Source organism: Mus caroli, unplaced genomic scaffold (assembly GCF_978045245.1).
Source record: "Mus caroli unplaced genomic scaffold, Mus_caroli_1 scaffold_8, whole genome shotgun sequence".
NCBI classification, from domain to species: domain Eukaryota; kingdom Metazoa; phylum Chordata; class Mammalia; order Rodentia; family Muridae; genus Mus; species Mus caroli.
The window spans coordinates 117,438,998-117,459,386 of record NW_028227263.1 but is presented as its reverse complement, the minus strand read 5'-3'; the positions used below and the strand labels follow the sequence as shown (position 1 = coordinate 117,459,386).

At 44.1% G+C, this 20,389-nt stretch overlaps 1 pseudogene; it reads left to right on the top strand.

The window, feature by feature from the left end:
* The first annotated feature begins 5,601 nt into the window (after window positions 1-5,601).
* Window positions 5,602-5,936, top strand: LOC110298479 (PHD finger-like domain-containing protein 5A pseudogene; annotated as a pseudogene).
* Window positions 5,937-20,389: the final 14,453 nt, after the last annotated feature.

Genomic DNA, 20,389 nt, shown 5'->3' with positions numbered 1-20,389 from the left:
TGACACGTGGCATAAGGCGGCCCAAGAGGCTGGGTCTCTAAAGATATTTCTAGTTTAGACAGTAATTAATGTGGTTCCTATCCTAAATAGTAAAATTTAAGATAAGATTTAAAGCAATGCCTCTTTATTAAAGCATTAAAGCTTGCTTTAATAGGTATTCATAGGTATTAATTGACATCCAAACTTCGTAATATGATAATAATGCTTCTAATATTGATTTTAAAAATGATAAATTGTTTTAAACTTAGGTTTTGCTTTCCCAAAGTTGTAGGTATTATCCTAACCTTGCACAAAAAACTTAAAAATTATGGTTAAAACTGCCATTGTTCCATTGACTGCAGCTTGCAGTTTGATTGCAAATTTAAGATTGATGCTCAGATTAAAAAGTATTATACGTTTGAGTCAATACAGGGCTCTGGGCAGCCCCAGAGCGGCTTGTGGCCTTTCTTTTGTTTTGCAAACGCCTGAAAAAATTTTTCCCTGTGTTCAAGAAAATTTCTTTTTAACACTGTTACAGATCTATTCAGATGTTTAGAATATTGCTTAAATTCAAAGATTTTTGCTTCTAGTAAACTGGTAATCACTAGAAAATTTTGCCTCTAGGTATGGCTAATATAGCTTTACATTATGTAAGAAAAATATTTATTGTTTCTGCTTCTATACAAGAAGCTGAGAGTTTTAATCTTTCAGTATATATTGTTTCCTAAGTGGAAAGTATTTTATTAACTAATGCTTCTCAAGGGAAGTTTACCTTAAATCCTTGCTCTCACCCAAAAGATTCAGAGACAGTATCCTTTTATTACTTAGTGTTTTAGTTTACCACAAAAGGTTTTACAGCCGGGCGTGGTGGCGCACGCCTTTAATCCCAGCACTCGGGAGGCAGAGGCAGGCGGATTTCTGAGTTCGAGCCCAGCCTGGTCTACAAAGTGAGTGCCAGGACAGCCAGGGCTACACAGAGAAACCCTGTCTCGAAAAACAAAAACAAAACAAAACAAAACAAAAAAAAAAGGTTTTACAAAAAATAAAGAAAGCTTTTATAATTGTTATTAATTGGTAATTAAAAATTAGTTGTGCCCAAGACAATTCTTTGGCCAGAAAAAACATTATTGTAAAGTCATTTTTCTCATCCTCCCAGCCGATCGTTGGCCTATGTGGGCCCAACTAGCTGCTGTGGGGCGGAATCTTAAGACACACAGTTGCCCCTGTTCCCAGCACAAATAATCTAGTTGTGTGCTGTAGATGGTGTTTTAAAATGCTGAACAATCAAACCTTAATTTGTATATTAATAGTCAATGCCATATCTCTGAACTCATAATTTGCTGAAAATTGTTTGTTCCTCAGATACTATTAATTCTCAAATTTACAATTGCTTATACATATTTCTAGTTAATAAATAAATAAATTATACACGTGTGACTCTTAATAACTTTTCAAGCTTTCTAGTTACAACCGTTCCTTAAGAAAAATGATTGAAAGTGTAATTAGTCACTGCCCCTTTACAGCCAAGTATTTAAAATGTTTTGTCCAACAAGTTATTAATTCAAAAGGTTAGATATTGTAAAATTTTAAACTTTAACCTCTTAAAAGACAAAAGAGAGAAATTGTATCCCCATATATACTATTTAGTGCATTTCCATGTACACTATTTAAAACATACCTTTATTTTCAAAATTTGAGATTAAAATGTCAAATTTAATAAATGCTTTTTAGTATCTTAAAAGGATCTACTTATTGGCTTATAGATTGATCCTAAAACAGCTACCTTATTAGGAAAGGGAAAAACAGGTTCTCTCCACAGAACGCTACAGAAGCATATTAGTAATTCGTGTGCCCAGCTGACAGGTAAGTTAACTCAGTGTCCTGATTGTAATGACTAAAAAATTAAATTCATGTTTTAGATCCATCCTTGCTTGTCATTTTTCCAGTTTCGACTAGCTTCTGGCCTTTTAACTTTATGGCAATAGTACATCAGAGACTGTATATTCAGACTTAGTAAAATTAGTCATTTAATAGAGTCATAATGATTTTTCACTTTTCTTCAGTGTGACCAGCCATTCTAACTCAATCTTAGACTGGTCTAATATTCAGTCCAATTATTAGAGATTCCTATATTCTAAATTACCTAGCAAAGTTAATTCAGAGCATATCCACCAAGGTCACCAAAGGCTCATCTTGCCTTATTTGTCCTAAACTTTTTGCAAACTGATATTAAAGGTCAGTCTGCAGCGGATTGCCACTGGCATCCAGTTACTTCTAATTCTTATCCATTGGTAAAATGGAAGGACCCCCTGACTAACGAATGGAAGGATCTGGTTCTAATCTGGGGAAGGGGCTTGGTTTGTGTTTTTTCAAGAGATAAAGATAGAGCACGGTGGCTGCCAGAGAGATTAATTAGTCAGATGAACACACATTCCAAATCTTCTTATAAGTATCACCTTGAGGACTAAAATTCCTCTTTTGCTTAAAATTCAGCTGGAAACTGAAGCTCCCAGAAAAGCTGTTTTCCTGCTACTCTCTGAGCCAACTCCCCCACAGGAGGCCGGAGACTAGCTTTAGCTTTACAATTTGCATCTGAATAAGTACCTGGACTTCCCCAAAAAGAAAATTTACATTACTACTTTCTCATTGTCTAGATCTCTTTCTTTTTTCAAGCAGGTCAATCTACATTCTCCAGCCGGACCTGCAGGCATACCTTCCCCTCCCCCAAGAGCACACAGGTGGCTACTACTATCTTCCTTTCAAGGACATTCCAGCACGTGGTTTTCAGTCTGAGATAGAATTTAGATTTACCAAGAGAGCTAGGGAAGTCGAAATTTCAAATATTTACAGAGATTAGTTCTTATTTTGATAGACAGGCTTAGTCCCTTAGCTGACCTCTGGCTTTTCACCCTTGCTGTTATTGCAAGGTGTCCTTAGTTCCTCAGGCTATGGGAATAACAGGGATGAGGAGGAAAGACTTCCAGCTCCTATTTTAGCCACAATTCGTGGTGTTACTAATGACATAATTCTTGTCTAGGCCTTGCTAAATCTGAGGTTGACAAGTCTCCTTTAGAGACTGCGCAGGACTCAGAACTGCGCATACTGCTTCGTGATCATACGAATACAGTATGGCTACCACTTGACGCAGGAGATTACTGCGGGGGAAGGTCCAGCTTGACTGTTTCTGAGTTCCCTGTGTGACACACCTGGTTTGAAGGAGGTTGGTATCTGATTCCAGCTAAAAACCAAAAATACCTAAGGCTCTGCCTCCCCTCCCCAAAAGATACCAAGAGCCACAGATGTGGGTCGTGATAGCACCCACGGGAGGAATCGAGTCAATGTCCACCCAAGCCAAGGTTAAAGGCCCACTCATCTACGGATGAGAAAATCATTTGATCACCTCAGTTAAGCGTTGTCTTATTAAACTTAATAGGGTGGAGAGAGGTTGGAGACCGTACTGTCGAAAGGGCAAGCCCTTCACTGCCTCCCACCCAAATAAAAAAGCCAATTGGCCTTGTACTAAGGAGCCGGTCTTACCCCTTCTCCCTGTTTCCCCGCCTGTCATCCAAAATTGCGGAGGAATATCAACTCAGTGTTATTCTTAATAAAGCGTATTTCAAATTTGTTCAGTCAAACTTAGCCAGGGTTCCAACGCCCTACTTAAATTGCAACCAGGAAGTTACCTATTCAGCACTAATCAGCATTATAAGGTCAGAGCCTACAGCTCAGCACTATTCTGTTAGTGGTTTACTAGGATAATAAGGACAGTCTTAGCCAGATACAGTTTACCATTAGAAAAGATAGGGAATCCCACGGAAACAGGTTTTTTCTTTAGCCCTAAGAACTCAGGCAGAACTATTGAGCATAGATAATTTTTCTGCCTCAGGCCAGCCTTTCCTTTTTTTTATTTTTTTTTTTGTTAACTAATGGGAGAAGATGTGGTCTCCCTTTCCCCAGCATGGAACCTGCTTGCTCAAGGGTGGAGCTTCCTGCTCATTTGTTCTGCCATGCCCACTGCTGGACCCTGTCGCTTTGCTGCTTGGAGACACACACGTGTTCATTCCTGCTACTGGACCCCTGGTTACTTGGCGGGAAATCGGGTTCCCTCCCCCTTCCTTTATAACTGAGTGTCTAAAAAGTAAAATTGAGCTTTGATCAGAATGCTGTCTTAGCTGCAATTCTTTCTCTCACCGCCTAGCCCCTCTTCTCTTCCAGGTTTCCAAAATGCCTTTCCAGGCTAGAACCCAGGCTGTGATCTGCTGGCCGGACACAACACTCTTCTGGTGTTGTAAGGCCCTGGAAGCCGGGCCTCCGCTCAAGTCCCAGGATGAACTGGCCAACACCCCACTGTCCCGAGAGAAAACCACACCTGATGCAAGCTGCAAGAGGTTTTATTATCAGCTAGCTGAGAACGAACCCCTCGTGCCTCGCAGGGCAGGGAAGTTCGACCCCGAGAGGTGACAGTAGGGGGCTTTTAACAGCTAGCTGAGGAATTGGGAGTAGTTGGGAGGAGTTCTTCTCTTCCGGGTGTCCTTGGTGACATTTACAAGGCAGGAGTGAGGAGTGAGTTCTTTCTGAATTTTTATCTCTGTGTCCTCGGCACAGGAAGGCCAGCATCTCTGGTTGTACAGTATAGAAACAAAAAAGCCTTTTGCTGGCTATAGAGAACAAAGAGCTTCTTTCTAGCTGTATTTTTAAAGATCAGGGAAAACAAGCTTGGGGAAATGTTTTAGTGGCTTTACCTTCCAGGGAGAAATGCTTTAAGCCAGGGTCTCACAGTGTCTCTGAAGACAGTTACAGTGCACCCATAATCACAATAAACAAATTTATAAAAAATAGAAAAAAAGACTTTGATTGCATATTAACATCACACAGTAATATACAAATATACAGGCTACAAAATGGCTAAGAAAGGGTTAAAGTGCTGGGCGGTGGTGGCACATGCCTTTAATCCCAGCACTCAGGAGGCAGAGGCAGGTGGACTTCTGAGTTCGAGGCCAGCCTGGTCTACAAAGTGAGTTCCAGGACAGCCAGGGCTATACAGAGAAACCCTGTGTCGAAAAACCAAAAAAAAAAAAAAAAAAAAAAAAAGAAAGAAAGAAAGAAAGAAAGACAGAAAGAAAAAAAGAAAGAAAGGGTTAAAGAGGTCCAAGGAGGCTACACTGAAGTCCATACAGTGTATATTAGAGGCTGATGGAGAGTCTGGAGAGACCAGAAAACCCTGTTGGAAACTACAGGTGTTACAGTGAAAAGGAGAGTAATTCTCCTGGGTCTGTAGGCAGCAGTTTCTGCCCTGGAGGTCATCTCTTCGAGCCTTGGGTGGGCAGGGCTGTGTCCCGATCACTTTCCTAGTGAATGGTGTTGCTACGGTGGTACTGGCTATAGTGGTAGGCATGAGCTAGATGGCCCAAAGAAGAATTTTACAGATGAGGACTAATATGATTTCTGACTCTTGCACAAAAGAGCTCTGGATCTTCTGTGAGAGTTCTATTGGCCCAGTGATGGTTTAGTCCTTCTGAAACAGTTTCCATGGATTGACTAGTGATTTCCTCTGGTAGGAGGCATCCCACTTGTATCTTAAGACCTGTGTCCTCTTCCGGCCGCTGGCTTGGAAAAAGAATTATGACTAAACATCATCCAGATTTGATTTTCTGCTGCAAGCAGGCTGGTGTGGCTATTGGAAGACTGTGTGAAAAATGTAACGGCAAGGGTGTGATCTATGATTCCTATGTGCATCCCTGCACCCTGGTTCACATATGTGATGAGTGTAACTGTGGGTCATATCAGGGCCGGTGTGTGATCTTTTGCAGTCCCGGAGTCTCTGATGCCTACTACAGTAAAGAGTGCACCATTCAGGAGAAGGATAGAGACGGTTGCCCAAAGATTGTCAATTTGGGGAGCTGTAAGACAGACTTGTTCTATGAACACAAAAAAAATACGGCTTCAAGAAGAGGTGAAAGGTGGGTGGCTTCCTCCTCCCCCATCAAACTGCTGCAGCTGCCAGAATAGTCGCCTAGGCCCACCAGGAGAAAGCACCAGCAGAAAGGGAACAGAGCTGAGTGTCACCAGAGCATCCTGCTAGTGCTAGTCCTGCCCCCTGCCATTAGTGAGTGCTCATGGAGCATGCTAGCAGACTGGAGGAGACATTGCTCTGGCTCACTTTGTCCCTAGCTCCCTTTTTGTTTTTAGTTGGGAAAGCAAGGCTCTGTTCTCCACATTGATCCTTTTAACTTAAAAGCCTCAAAACAAGTTGGTGTGTGTCCTTGATGATGAAACTGTCGTGGCAGAAGTGTGTGGTCTTGCAGCAGCTATGGTGGGGTTGTCCTGTGACCTGAACAGTAATGTGACCTGACAATTCACAGGTGGCGCTGGGCTTGTTTTATTTTCCTTGCTAATTGGAAGTTTCAGTTATGCTAATAAAGTTGGCTACCTTCCCCATTTAAGGGAAAAAAAAAAAAAGACCTGTGTCCCCTTGGTGGGGATGGAAACTCTTGGCTCCGCCAAGTGTCTCCGAAACCCCCCAAGCTTGTTCTCTCCTGGAAGAGATGCTTGCATCATCACTTGGCTCATACCTGCCAGGGGCCAGCCTGGGCTGTTCTTCTTTCTTAGTTCTCTCTTGAAGGTAAGCCGAGGGCCTGAGGAGTGTCGGTGGGGTGAGATATTTAGGGTTGCTGTTTAATAATAAAATGTTTACTTATCTAAAGATACTTAGTTGTTTTACTATTGTAGCTGACCTGCTTGAGTTCCCTTGAGGCCAGAAACTGCAGTCTCTGTCTGTGTGTAGCGCCTCACAGTAAAACATCAGGGGATTAAATAAGGTAGCCTTTGCTCTCTCTCTGCAGGAACTGCACAGCTCTAACCTCCAGGCTGCAAGCTGAAGTTGTGGGAAGAAAAGGGGACATGTTGAAAGTTATTTTAGCCTTTATTTCTAAGTTCTTCAGTCCTCCAAAAAGTTTCTACAAAAGTTCTCCGCCAAAAAAATTCTCGGGGCTGGTGAGATGGCTCAGTGGGTAAGTGCACCCGACTGCTCTTCCGAAGGTTCCGAGTTCAAATCCCAGTAACCACATGGTGGCTCACAACCATCTGTAACAAGATCTGACTCCCTCTTCTGGAGTGTCTGAAGACAGCGACAGTGTACTTACATATAATAAATAAATGAATCTTTAAAAATATTTAAAGGTGGGGAGTGTATGGGGAACTTTTGGGATAGCATTGGAAATGTAATTGAGGAAAATACATGATAAAAAAATATTTAAAAAAATTCTCTTGCTGGGTAGTGGTGGCCTTTGATCCCAGCACTTGGGAGGCAGAAGCAGGCAGATTTCTGGGTTTGAGGCCAGCCTGGTCTACATAGTGAGTTCCAGGACAGCCAGGGCTATACAGAGAAACTTTGTCTTGAAAAACCAAACAACAACAACAACAACCCCCCAAAAAAACCAAACAAAAAAAATCTCTTTGAAAAGTTCTCTCTGCTCTCTTCTTCTAATCTTGTTATTCCCTTCTGCTCTGATATCACAATAATGCCCTTACGCTCAATGTCTTTGCTCCCAGTGCCACGCCTTTACTTGTAAGTTCTTCTTGAACTCAGTTCTGTCTCCTTTGTTTGTCCTCAACACTTAAACATCTTTCAGAATACATGATCACGTGGTAAAAAGCTCACCACAAGTTTACACATAAATTCAAATCATAAATTGAATAAGAAGTTTACAACAGAGAATGTTTACATGTATATCCATTCACATTAATTATCTGGCTAATTATTCAACAGTTAAAAAGTTAAAGACCATAATTTTATGACTAAGTTATTAATGAAGTCTTGCATAGATAAACTCAGTCAATATGTTCTTGCACCTATAGTAAATCCTTTTTATGACCTTTGGTTAATGGATTTACAACCTCTTGGAATGTGCTCTGAGGTGTGGATGCCTGCTTCTATCTCAGAAACAATTAACTTGTGACACTAAAGACTGGCAGACTTCTCACTGAGGTTTTGATTATCAGAGAGGACCTAATAGCAATCCTATTGTAAAAGAACTTAATAATTACTAATATAATTTTAGGAATTCTTATAGAATCATCACTAGGAATTAAGAAATCATCTATTTGTCTATATAGCATCACTGCAAGATAGTATATCTCCATAATTCCTCAGAAATCTGCTCAAAAGGATGGGCTAATAACTATTGACAGTTATATATATTTAATAATAACAGGTGAAGCATATCAATAGCAGGAATATTTCCTCAGATAAAAATTTCCCAGTCTTTCCTAGAGAAGCAAATCCATCATTAACTTTGTAGTCCGGCTCAGGAAGATCACCTGCTAGCTTTTAACTTCTCTTTGATGGCTCCTGGTACCTGCCCTTGGTTCTGTATGAAGAACCTTTCCTGTATGAAGGCAGAAAAGGGCCCCAGCCACCTCTTTGGAATGCACACAGGGAGGGAGTGTAATAGTCTTTTTTATTCCCTCCCCAGCAAGCTGTAAGCAGTCTGTTGCATCCAGTTGATGGAGAAAGAAAAAATATTTCCTCTTTCATGGTTCACATCTTTTCAATCAATAACCCTTATAAATGGAAAACGCCAAACCCACCATTCTGTGAAAAGAGTAGAAAAATGTGCAGCTGTCTGGAAGGATCTTTGCCGGACAATGCAGCCAGGATGGAATGGATTCTCCCTTCTGTCCAGCACTGACTGAGCAGGTGATTTCCTCTAGGCCCTCTTCGGAAGGATTAGCCTTTCCTGCTAAAAAGATTGCCTTGTCATCTAGCAACCCCAGGTATCAGAAAAAAGGTTCTACAAATTAGATGGATCTCAAGGTATAAATAGGTCCCAAGTCCAGGAGGTAGCTCAAAAGGTATTCAACAGCAACAACAAAAGTGAGAGACAAGACCTTTTGTACAAAATGAAAGACACAATCACCTTCTTGATTTAGACATAGACTATTGATACTCAGCAAAAGTTTGATGTCTTGCTGGGCAGTGGTGGCACACGCTTTTAATCCCAGCACTCGGGAGGCAGAGGCAGGCAGATTTCTGAGTTCGAAGCCAGCCTGGTCTACAAAGTGAGTTCCAGGACAGCCAGGGCTACACAGAGAAACCCTGTCTTGAAAAAAAGAGTTGAATCTAAGTTACATATACAGCATAATTTAGACAAGAGTTGGATCATGTGTGTAAAGATGTTGTTGTTAATTAAAATTCCTATGTATGGAGTCCCTGCTAGCCTGAGGCAGCAAGAAGAAAGACAGCAAAGTGTCTGCCCCATGACAGGCATTACTTTAATGAGCGACTATGTGGTGGAGAGATGGGAGAGAAAGTGAAGCCCAGGGGTTCGTGCACTATGGGGTGAGGTGGAGCTGGAGATGGGAGTGAGGAACAGGCAGATATGAGGAGCCTGGAGAACCACCTGAGGCTATGGTGATGTCCCAGCCAGGCTGCCACCAAAGGTTATGTCTGGGTCCATGGCTCTATCACAGCTGGGGTCCATGGCTCTATCACAGCTGGGGTCCATGGATCTATCACAGCTGGGGTCCATGGCTCTATCACAGCTGGGGTCCATGGCCCTACCACAGCTGGGGTCCATGGCCCTACCAAGGCTGGGGTCCATGGCCCTACCAAGGCTGGGGTCCATGGCCCTACCAAGGCTTGGGTCCATGGCTCTATCACAGCTGGGGTCTATGCAGGTGGCCACCAAAGACCATCTGTATGTCAGTGGTCTGTGCTGCTACTTGAGACCATGTTGATTAATATCTGGGGGCTGTACTGACGCCCTGTGTGACTGACTACTTGGGGCCATGGCAATGTCCTGGCCTGGGCTGCCCCTGAGGGCCATGTCTGAGTTCGTAGTCCTGCTGCAGTTGGGGTCTATGGCCCAAGATACTACCGAAGGCTACGTGGATGTTCATGGTCTAGGCTGCCACTTGAGACCACGTGGATGTCTGAGGGTCCTGATGCCGCCAGCCTCACGCTGTTCAGGTAACTGACCTGTTCAGGTTCTCAGACCTCACTTCCCAGATGTAATCATACATACCTGACACTAAAGAAAGTTACTAATAAGCCAAAAAGTTAAGGCTGAATCCCTTGTCCCCTGTTGTCTCAAATGTTCTGGAGTTCCCCTGTCCACCACCCTCCTTACCTCACTCAGGACCAATCAGCTTAGAGGCGAGCCGATGATATTTTGTCTATTGAGCCAGAAATGCTGCGCCACGTCACTGCTTGCCTTCGAACTTTTGAACCTGGTTTTTCTTGTACAAAGCCTGCCCTGAGGACAGACTGGTATCACTATTAGTTTTTCCTTCTTGTGGTCCTGGATGTTGTATTATGGTGTATGATCAATAGACTTTTCTTGCCTGACTGAGAGTGGTACAACTATGGTTTGTATGGCGATTCCCAGACCCCAACAAAACTTAATATCTAAGCTTCTAGAATGTTGGGTAGGGCATATAGAACATGGAAAAACTTTACAAAAACATGAAATTACAGCTACCATATAGTCTATTATACTCCCAGGTTTATAGCAGGGGTCAGAGGGGGCCACACACGTACAGCTCCGTTCGTGAAAGCCAAGCAGCGTGCCTGTCATAGGAGGAATGGATAAGGAAAATGTGCAATACACACATCATGACATTTTATTCAGGCACAAGACAAGAAGAAATCATGCCATTTTGAGAAGCTGGGTGGACTGTGAGAAGCTCGGAGGAAGTAAACACGACTTAATTCCAAACTACATTGCAGGCTGGAGGGATGGCTTGACGGTGAAGAGCGCTTCCCTGCAACAACTCCCTGCTTCTGATCTATTGGACATTGACTTCATGGGGGCTGGAGAGATGGCTCAGTGGTTAAGAGCACTGACTGCTCTTCTGAAGGTCCTCAGTTCAAATCCCAGCAACCACGTGGTGGCTCACAACCATCTGTAATGAGATCTGACACCCTTCTTCTGGTGTGTCTGAAGACAGTTACAGTGTAATTATATAAAGTAATAAATAAATATTAAAAAGAAAAAGAGGGCAGGAGAGATGGCACAGCGGGTAAGAGCACTGACTGCTCTTCCAAGGTCCTGAGTTCAAATCCTAGCAACCACATGGTGGCTCATAACCATTCATAATGAGATCTGATGCCCTCTTCTGGAGTGTCTGAAGTCAGCTACAGTTATTTAAAGAAATTAAAAAAAAAAAAAAAAGAAACTGGCTCCATAGAGTAAATTCCTTTTCTAGGTAGGGTGACTTCCCAGCACTGCCAGGCTGAGGCAGGAGATTTGTTGCAAGTTACAGTTAGCCTAGCCCCTACCCCAACTGTAATCTGTGTTGGTGTGTGAGATTCTGACTCAAGAAAGAACATTTTCCTCTTAAAACAAAACAAAACAAAACAAAACAAAACAAAACAAAACAAAACAAGGGTTTGGAGAGATGACTCCATGGCTAAGAGCATTGGCTGCTCTTTCAGGAGACCAGGGTTCAAATCCCAGAACCCTCATGGCTGCTCACCGATGCTCTTACCTCCAGTTACAGCGTTTCTGACATCCTCATACAGACATATATGCAGGCAAAACACCAATGAACATAAGCAAAATAAATTATAACAAAGATAAAAGTGAAAAGCCACATTAAGCACTTTCTTTGTTTAAGCAACCTCAGGACATTCTTAAAATAGGAATTCCTGGATTTTGACAAAAATCCAAATCGTGTTATTTTGATGCCAGCCACATAGAAAGACGGCCAAGTTAAAAATAAAATTTGCCAGACACCCAGACATTCCACCCTGTTTGTTTGTCCAGCCCCAGTTCTGAGGAAGGAGTGGGGAGCCCCTTCCCTTCCCAATGGCTTTGCCAGTAGTGCCACCCAGCACTGGGGTCTTTGCTCTGCTCAGGTGACAAGACAAATGAGGTCCTAGGCCATCTTCACCACTTGTCTTTCCTTCTCCCTCCTCTTTTCTGTTTGAGACAAGAGTCTCTCTATGGAACCCTGGCTGTCCTGGAACTCACTTTGTAGATCAGATTGGCCTTGAACTCAGAGATCTTCCAGTCTTTGCCTCCCAATTGCTGGGATTAAAGGCATGCGCCACCACTGCCCGGCTACTTAAAATTGTGTGTATGTGCTTATTTGTTGTGTGTGTGTTTCTCCACGTAAGTGTGGTTACTTACAGATTCCAGGATATAGCACAGGCTGTCCAGGAGGTGAAGTGACAGAAAGTCGTGAGCCATTCAATGCGAGTGCTAGGAACGGGACTCAGGCCCTCTGTAAGTGCAGCGCTCGCCCTTAAATGCTGAGCCACTCTCCAGCCCCACTTTTCCTTCCTTCCTTCCTCCCATCCTTCCTTCCTTCCTTCCTCCCTCCCTCCCTTCTTTCCTCCCTTCCTCCCTTCTTTCCTCCCTTCCTCCCTTCTTTCCTCCCTCCCTTCCTCCCTTCCTTCCTCCCTCCCTCCCTTCCTTCCTCCCTTCCTCCCTTCTTTCCTCCCTCCCTCCCTTCTTTCCTCCCTTCCTCCCTTCCTTCCTCCCTCCCTCCCTTCTTTCCTCCCTTCCTCCCTTCTTTCCTCCCTTCCTCCCTTCCTTCCTCCCTCCCTCCCTTCCTTCCTCCCTCCCTCCCTTCCTTCCTTTTTTTTCTTTCTGAGACAGCTCTCTGTCACTCAGCCTTGCCTTGAGTTCCTGGCTCTCCTGACAGAGTCTTCCTAGCTTTAGGATTCGGGACTTGCAGGCACTTCCATGCCCAGCTCAATAGGCATTATGCTTAAGTGTGTGCATACACAGAATATCTGCGCATGTGAATTTTCATGTATCTTGCTTACTGTTTTGGGAAGAGGGTTTGAGACAGGGTTTCTCTGTGTAGCCCTGGCTGTCCTGGAACTCACTCTGTAGACCAGGCTGGCCTCAAACTCAGAAATTCGCCTGTCTCTGCCTCCCAAGGGCTGGGATTAAAGGCCTGTGCTACCACTGCCTGGTTATTTTGCCAATTTTTAATAGGATTCTTCACACTTTCCTTCAGTTTTGCTTTAAAGTGATACTAATTTTTTTTTTTTTACAGATTTACTTATTTTATTTATGAGTACATTGTAGCTATCTTCAGACACACCAGAAGAGTGTATCAGGTCCCATTACACATGGTGTGAGCCACCACGTAGTTGCTGGGAATTGAACTCAGGACCTCTGGAAGAACAGTCAGTGCTCTTAACCACTGAGCCATCTCGCTAGCCCATAAATTGCTACTATTGATGTTATTATTATTTGAAACTTTTAGAGACAGATTCAGCCCAGGCTAGCCTCAAACTCCTGATTCTCTTGCTTCATTCCCCTGAGTCAAGACTACAGGTATATCTGGCCCCATTCCTTTTGGAAGCAGGAACCTATGTCTCCGTGCGTGCGTGCGTGCGTGCGTGCGTGCGTGTGTGCGTGCCTCATCCCATGTATGGAAATCAGAGAACAATTTTGTGGGTTGTGCTTTCTCCTCCTCTGCGTGGTACGAGGGATGGACTTTAGACCTCCGGCTTGGCTGCAAGCATCTTTATCTGCTGACCAATCTTGCTGCTTTCATACCTGGCAGTACCGCCTTGCTTGTTGCTTTTTAATTTGTCTTCATTTTTCCCCCCTGAATTTCCCTATTGAACTTACAAAGCGACTTCACAGTTCTTCAGTTCTAGGAAAAATTAAAAACAACAAAATGTTGATCATCCCCAATCCCCCCGTCTTCTTTCTCCCTTCCAAGGATGGGGTGTGGGGTGGGGAGGGGGCGGCGTAGGGGATGGACAAAAACCAAATCTTGATCATCTTCTTGCCTCTCTCTCCGGTTTGTGGAGAGCTGAGCAGCACTGAACCCTTCTCTTTGTTTTTATCTTTGGACTCCTAATGCCACCTGGTGGCCATTATGTGCAACAGCAGATTTCTAGATTTAAAAATGAAAAAACAAAAAAAAAACAAACAGTAAAAATGTATCTCATCCATTTTAAGTGGGTCAAGTACCCATGAGCAGATTATCTGGTGGCTCTGTTTTAAAGACATTGTCCAGATCTCCAGTCATCAGACAGCTTGACTGATTCTAAGGGATCCCATAAGAGGGTCTCATTCCCACACCCGGAAGACAGTGCTGCTCTTGGCCAGAGGCCTCAGTTCTGCCCAGAGAAGCCTCCCCCTAGCAGCCCAGTGCTGTGTCTGATTCCCCCAGAGCAAGAGAACCTCCGTAAGGAAGGAGAAAGCTGACTCATCTACTTTTAATGTAAAACGTTTAATTGAAAAACGCTCACTGGGTGTGGTGTGTTTTATTAAATATAAAAAGTAAATATACTTTTATTAAATAGAAGTTTCTATAACTTCCCAGGGCAAACTGGTTAAATTTGGAAATCTAGTCAGGGACCCCCCCCCCCTTTCAGAGCCAGCAGCATGGGAACAGAGCGCAGGCCACTCGTCCGCCTTGCAGGTGGTTCTTCTCTTCCATCATGAGTGGTCTCCAAGATGGTGGGGTTGGGAAACCCTCTAGTCCAGTCTCTTAGGAAACCTCATTTTTAGAACATTTATTTTTTATTATATTATATTTGTTTAAAAATTTAAAATATTTTAATATTGTATTTCATACTACATAAATTTATTATATTTATATTTATTATAGAACCTTTATTGTTTATTTTACAACATTTATTTTTAGTTGTGTCTCCCCTAATAAGAAATTTATTAGATTGGGTGGTGGTCTTACACGCCTTTAATCCCAGCACTTGGGAGGCAGAGACAGGCGGATTTCTGTGAGTTCGAGGCCAGCCTGGTATAAAGAGTAAGTTCTGGGACAGTCAGGGCTACACAGAGAAATCTCACCTCTAAAAACAACAACAAAAAGAAATTTATTAGAATAATTATTTAATTTACAGATGACAGAAGTGTTGCTGAGGAGGTGTGGCCTTGTTGGAGGAAGTGTGTCACTGTGGAGACAGGCTGTGAGGTCTGGCCAGGGTGACAGTCTCTTGCGACCCGTGGATGTAGAACTCTCCTCCAGCACCATGGCTGCCTGCACGTTGCCATGTTTCCGGCCATGCTGATAATAGACTAAACCTCTGAGACTGTAAGCCAGTCCCAGTGAAATGTCCCCTTGAGCCAGGCAGTGGTGGTGCACGCCTTTAATCCCAGCACTGGGGAGGCAGAGGCAGGTGGATTTCTGAGTTCGAGGCCAGCCTGGTCTACAGAGTGAGTTCCAGGACAGCCAGGGCTACACAGAGAAACCCTGTCTGGAAAAAACAGAAAAAAAAAAAAAAAAAGAATTGCCTTGGTCATGGTGTCTCTTCACAGCAATGGGACCATAACTAAGACAGTAACTGAGGAAGACTTTGAGCTTCTGATCCTCCTGCCTTCGCCTCCCAAGCACTGCGATTGCACATAAGATCCACCACAAGTCTGCCTGCCACTGAACTCACACTTGTTCCAGGAGGCCGGACCTCGGGTCTCCCAGACTCTCGACTGAGGAAGGAGGAGCCCTGGGTGACAGGTTTTGCTCCCCTCACTTTGTGTGTCTGTGGAGCGGTGATCACTGTGTTCATTCTGCCCTCAGTGACAAGGGCTGCAAGAAAAGCCTCCTGACAACTTTCCCCAGCATTCCAATTGTCCAAACTGACCGAGTTTGCAGAGCCTGTCCCAGGATGCTGTCAGGAGTGACTGGAAGAAAAGTTGTCCTGTCCTCCCTACAGGGTCAGGACACAGAACACTGAAGGTTAAACTGTGAGGGGCCCCACACAAAGCCCCTGGGATTAAAGGCGTGCGCCACCACTGCCTGGCCTTCGGACAGCTTTCACAGTTGATATGCTGTGCAGTTTCACTAGGCCCTGTTGCTGCTTTGGGTTTGTTCTACCTGTTACTGAGATTGAAAATGAAAGATCCTGACAGAATGTAAAAGGTCACAGAAGTCCTGAAATTAGCAAAAATAGATTTCATTGTTAGCAGAACTAGCTTCACTGATTTAGAAAAATAGAGGTGCACAATGCTCTGGTTGCTACTTGAACCCGTGTGTCTGCCAATGTTTTGACCGTTCCTTGAACCCATGTGTGTGCCCACTGATGAAGCCCATTGCCAGGTGTTTGTGATATTGGTTGCTTGGGAAGAATCAGAAAATCTCCCCAGCAACCACAGCCGGGGCCAATCCAGAGTTGCTACACCTGCACCAGAGTCTTTCCTTGTACCCCTCCCATACCCACTTCTTGAGAAATCAATCATTTTAGAATAGACATTGTTTAGATCTGGAAATCCCCTACTCCCTCCTTCTCCTTTTCCCCCTGAGGGCCTATAAAAACTGGGACCCCTTTCCCCTTGGGGTCGACTCCTCTACCCCTGCGTGGGATACGAGTCGTCCCCCGAGCTCTGGCTTTCCCCGAATAAAGCCTCATGTGGTTTGCATCAAGCTTGGTCTCTCATGAGTTCTTGGGGGTCTGCTATTATCCCGAGACTTGAGTGAGGGTCTCCCTTCGGGGGGGGGGGTCTTTCAAAAACATTTGATGTGATGGTGGATTTGGCTGCCATTCCTCATTGCTCATGCAGGTTCCCCCCTGCTTCATGTTTGAAATATGCTATTAGGAGTATACTGTGAGTTTATCTTAGTTGTTTTCTCTCACGCATCACATCCTGACCACAGTTTTTCCACTCTCCCCACCCCAGCCTCCCTCCAACCTCTAAGATCCCGTTGATACCCTCCCTTCTGTCCCTTATCCCCATCTGTTCAACCAAACCCAGCACAACAAGGAACAAAAAGACAAGGCACATGCCATCACATCACAGTAGTGGGGAAGAGGGGGTCCCGCAATTAGGCAAAATAGGGTCAGTCCCCACTCACAATGTCTTAGTGTCTTGCTGTGAAGAGACACCATGACCAAGGCTAACTCTTATAAAGGAAAGCATTTCATTGGGGCTGGCTTACAGGTTCAGAGGTTTAGACCATTATCATCAAGGCGGGAAGCATGGCAGCATGCAGGCAGACACAATGCTGGAGAAGGAGCTGAGAGTTCTATATCTTGATCCACAGGCAGCAGGAGGCTGTGTGCCGCACTGCGTTATAGCTTGAGCATAGGAGACCTCAGAGCTGGCTCTCACAGGGACACACTTCCTTCAATAAGGCCACACCCACTCCAACAAGGCCACATTCCTGAATAGTATCACTCCCTACAGGCCAAGCATTCAAATATGAGTCTAGGGGACCATCCCTAGCCTAACCACCACACACAAGAACATGAAACTACTCAGCTATAAGATGTATGCAGAAGACCTAGGTCAGACCTCTATAGCTTCCTGATCTCTCAAGTTCCCATGAGTCTCAGTCAGTTGACTGTAAGCTGGATTTGCTTGGTGTGTCTCTAACCCCTTTGATTTCTCCAATTCTTCCTCCCCCTCCTCTGCAAGGACTCTTTGAGTTCTACCTAGCATTTGGCTGTGGGGCTCTGCATCTATTCCCATCAGTAGCTGGATGAATCCTCTCTGGTCTTATTGATGAAGACTCTGCTGGGCTACAGTCAGTTGCTTAAATTTTTCTCATAGACCTACTTTTAATATAGTTCTTAATCGCTTTGACCTCCCTTCTAGCCCAATACCTACCTGAGGTAATGGAAGAGAAAGGTTATTAGGGGGACTGGAGAGATGGCTCAGCAGTTAAGAGAGCACTGACTGCTCTTCCAAAGGTCCTGAGTTCAAATCCCAGCAAGCACATGGTGGCTCACAACCATCTATAAGGAGACCTGACACCCTCTTCTGGTGTGTGTGAAGACAGCTACAGTGTACTTACATATAATAATAAATCTTGAAAAAGAAAAGAAAGGTGATTAGGAATGTGGGAGAAGTGGATCTGTTTATAAATTGTTTTTTGGAGCAAATCCCATCTCTGTTGTCGGGAAAGCAGTAGTTCAGTTTACAGGAATCGGGAGCAGCCACTCAGCAGCTCCATCCACTCGCAAACACTCCAAGAAAACACCAGCAGTCCAGTTCAGCAGCGTTGGCATAGCAAACATGAATCAGCAGAAACAGCCAGGTCTGCAATGCATTGCTGGTCTTTATAGTCTTGGCTGATCGTCGTTTCTTTGAGTCACTAGGAGCAGCCAGGATCAACAGGGGTGCCAGGAGAAGTTCTGTGTCGTGCCTCTCTCAAAGAATTGAAGATCAGTCAAGACTAGAGACCAATGATGCATTGCAGAGCTAGCTAGGCAAGACCCTGTCACTGTCTGTTGAGTCCAAACATCATGAGTCCTCTACGGGTCTTGCCTCACACCTATGTTCCTTAGCACACGAGTCTGTTTTAGTAAAACTTGAAGTGAGTCTGTATCAGCTGGCATCACTCTGCTAATTGGCCTTAGTCCTTGGAAGTGGCAAGAAGCTGCCAGAACTCCACCAGGAGTCTTGGTGCGTATCTCTCTATGGAGTAATGACAGAGGGAGCTTAGCTATGCAATGTAAGGTGAGACAATACATGCGTGTTGCTAGGGAAGAATCCTTCATCACTTGTCCTTTCGAGTGCTTGCTTTAACAAAAGCTCCTTTTGAAAGACTCCAAAACTCCCAAAGGGAGGCACTTACTCAAGCCTCGGGTCAGCCGCGCACCCAAGAAGACACTGAGACCGGTACTTAAGATGTATAGATAGTAAGATTTAATACAGCAACGACAAGAAAGCAGACAAAACAAACAAAAAGCACATATATACCAGATATCTGGGGCCGGACCTCATGCAGCAGGTGCAGAGGAGATCCGGCCCCTAGCCCAAATTTTCACAGGCTTTTATAGGTAGGAGGCAAAGGGGGGAGCAGGGCAGGGAAAATACAGTTTTTACGTCACTAAGTGATCCAACCAAGGGTTTTTCCAAAGTGCTTTTGCAACCGCGTCCCACACTTTGGCCATGTACTTGATTCATTAGAACTGAGGTTTTTACTCACACCCTTTATCTCAAAAATGTCCCTGGCACAGTCCTCAGTTGGGAGGGGTTGGACTGGGTTCGTTCCAGGAGACCCTTATCTCAGAAATGTCCCCGGAACAGTTTTCATTTGAGAGGGGGTCTGACTCTGGTGTGAGAGTTCAGAATGTACTCTGGGGTGAGAAGTTCTGGTGGTCAGTAATTTTCTTCTTTCACTTTCACCTGTATCTGCTTCAGAAAAACACTCCTTCATGTGTTTGCTCCAGCCAAACACCATCCTACACAACTGATTTTTCAAAGAAACCATAAGTTTCCACTTCACTAGTCCCAGAACATTCTGCAGGCAGGACAAACTGTAGGTCTTTTGGTTTGCCACATAAACCATTATGAACCAACGTGGTCTACAAAGTGAGTTCCTGGATGGCCAGAGCTGTTACACAGAGAAACTGTCTTGAAAACAAAACAAAACAAAACAAAACAAAACAAACTGAAGAAAACTTGTGCTAGCCCCAGCCAATCTGATCTTCATTTGATGAATTGCTACTTTGTCATCAATGGCAATGTTCTTTGACCCCCAATCTGCCTCAACTTTAAAATCAACCTAATTCTTCTTTTGACTATTGTGAGGATGGTCACTTTGTTTTGTTTGTCTTTTGTTACAAGGTTTCTCCGTGTAGAGGCTGCTGGTTCTGTAGACCAGGCTGGCTTTTAACTCTTAGAAATCTGGTATTAAAGGCGTGTGCCACCACTGCCTGGCTGAGAATGGTCACTTTTAATCAGCTAGATTTATCAACGTATTTTCTGTAGTTAACACCTGGTTGAGACTGACTTATTTCAAATCTAATCTGTCTATATGGTAGGCATTTAGATCATTTAGAAAGCATCTAATATGTTTAGTGGTCCTAGCAGGATTATCGTTAACCTTGACATTAGTTTTCTCTCACGTTCTGGAAAAATATGTGTAAATATAAAGAACAATAAAGAACAATAAATAAAGGTGGTTTTGAAAGCTCATGTCATGTTACACTAAGTACGTTTTCCCTACATAAACAAGGCATACATTGGTGTTTGTTTAGATACTTCCACGTGCTATTCATTCACCTTTCAAAATGGGCACAGTTCTGTTGATATTTATCCAACTGATCCTCACGTTTTCCTATCTAGATAACAGGGACACTGACTCTCTGAACATCTGGCTGTCTGAAATCGCTGATATAAACTACCACGTTTAAAACCAACCAATTCTTTATTTTTAGTTCAGTGTCTTCAAATCTACCATAGTCCCTACTAGAGCACAGCAGGTGGAATCCCTCTCAGTGCAAAGTGTAATCACGCCAGTTATATCCGGATTTGATCACACTTCCTATTCTGTCCGGGGGTGGGGTGGGGGTCTGGGAGACAGGACACGACGTCTCCCACAAACCATTGGCACAGCTCTCAGATGGCCTGGCCTAAGTTGCGTGCAGTGAACTCCCTGAACTGCAGACCGCTAGGCGTCATCGAGTTGTGCACTCGGGCACTACATTTCCCAGGGGCTACCGCGGCGGAAGTAAAGCAACTTCCGGTGC